The sequence below is a fragment of the Alosa sapidissima genome, chromosome 22, assembly GCF_018492685.1.
Source record: "Alosa sapidissima isolate fAloSap1 chromosome 22, fAloSap1.pri, whole genome shotgun sequence".
Classification (NCBI taxonomy): Eukaryota; Metazoa; Chordata; class Actinopteri; order Clupeiformes; family Clupeidae; genus Alosa; species Alosa sapidissima.
Window position 1 is genome coordinate 26950067 of NC_055978.1, and position 1822 is coordinate 26951888.

At 45.4% G+C, this 1822-nt stretch overlaps 1 protein-coding gene across 2 annotated transcripts in view; it reads right to left on the reverse strand.

The window, feature by feature from the left end:
* The window catches only part of myoz1b (myozenin 1b), a 6015-nt gene extending 5906 nt beyond the window's left edge, over positions 1 to 109 (reverse strand). For both annotated transcript variants that reach the window (XM_042078806.1, XM_042078804.1), the window contains exon 1: positions 1 to 109. This exon is cut by the window's left edge and continues 66 nt beyond it. The gene's annotated coding sequence lies outside the window, so the exon portion shown is untranslated.
* Between the last annotated feature and the right edge of the window lie 1713 nt (positions 110 to 1822).

Sequence of the window (1822 nt, forward strand, 5' to 3'; positions counted from 1 at the left end):
CAGGAAAGAAGCAGCTTTGGATTATTCCACAATCCCAGAATTTCTGGCACGTCCGAACCACCACTGTTGCACTTGCTCTCGCCTTGCCCTTCTACATCCCAGGAAGAGTGTAACCCAAGCAGTGGCAGGGGCAGCAGTCTTTGGGGAGGGGGCTGGGCCCTGGGGGGGGGGCGGGGGGGGGGGTTACACTGAGCTGCATGCTACAAAGCAGCATGGCCTAGGCAAACAGGCCGCTGGTGATCCGAGACTGATACTTTCTTGCAGATGCTTCTCATCACTATATATAGATCAACAAAGTGAGAGGAGTTTTGAGAGGGGCCCTCATACAGTCAAGGGAAAGGACAGTATCGGGGAGCCAAACTTGTGAATCACTCCGTCCCTCTTTCTCCAATTTGTGTGATCTTTAGAGTCAGAGTTCTGAAAGTGTTGGGTGCTTTTATATCCCCATGCTTATTTCTGACCAGTGTGGCGTTCAGCCCTTTTCGCATCTTTGCTCTCAAGTGAGCGTCATCCCTTGAGATTTGTGCTTTGGCAAACGTTATCGCAGAAGCTTTAATCTTTCAGAGTTTTATTAAAGATCTCCTCTAAGAAAAGGTCTCAGCCAAAATAGGGACTTCCACATAAAGAACTATGTCAACAGAAACCACTCACCCTATGCCTGCTGAAATGCTGCTTAGTCAGGACCAGACCAGTGACAAGAAGTACAGTGGACATAGAGTAACTCTTCAGAACTTGCTTCTAGACAGTGCTGGAGGCCCTCAGCTGTAGTTGAGAACACAGAACAGAGAGATGAGAAGTTGTGTTCCTTCTCAGCTGCAAGTATAATGCCAAGCATACCAGGGACCTAAATCAACCATGATATGAGATGTGTTTATGTTGGAGGGAGGAACAAGGTCAGCCGATTCTTGTCACAGTTTTTATTGTGCACTGACATGGCAAGGTGCCTCCTTTATGAAAACATGCCTTAAGCTTTCCTTTCAATTTCAATGTTTTGAGCAGAGAGTGCTCATGCAGAGTTTCTGGTGATTTTCTTGTTGTCTTCACATGTTTGTTTTATAATCACACTGTAAAAAAAACAGATTGAGTTTAGCTGTTAGCTGTCTGACCAAATGCTCGGGTATTAACAGCCCTATAAATAGCCAGGGAGCGCGTGCAGGATCTGACAGGATCGAGGTGGGGTGGGAGTTGGAGGTGGGGGGCCCACAGTGGAGCCCAAATGTCTGAGTGGTGTGACTGCACTGGTCATCGCCCACTGAGAGACAGCAGAACCCAAGTGAACCTTTACTTTTCTCTGCAGGTAAGTCAGGCAAGGATGCCATTGACACCCATTTCCAATGTTCCAAAAATCCAGGCACCAATCACAATCGCTTATCCAGCATGGGGCGGGTTCTATGATGACAGCTAGAGCAGTTCATTCAACACAACCGTACTGATGGTGACAGGGTTAAACAGACATGGACATGTATTTTCTTTGGAATTTAGTAAACAACCAAATTTAAAACCTTTGTTTACAAGAAAGATTTGATTGCTGCACTTCTAAAACAATTTAGTAAGAGTTTAATGCACCAATTTAAGTTTAATTCCACTGCTGGTTACGCCCCTGGAAGTCAAGTCAATGAAGCCTTTCCAGACCCGTTCTCGATCTCAATTGAGATTTGAGAAGTTGTCTGACGTTAATCAGGCTTCCGAAATATCTGGATATTGGACATAGTCCTTAAACAGGGGACAAAAGGTCAGTTACACTGAAAGTGATATGAGAATGATATCACTACTGATCTCAAGGCAGTGCAAGACTAGACAGTGACAGAAAGTGAATCAAACT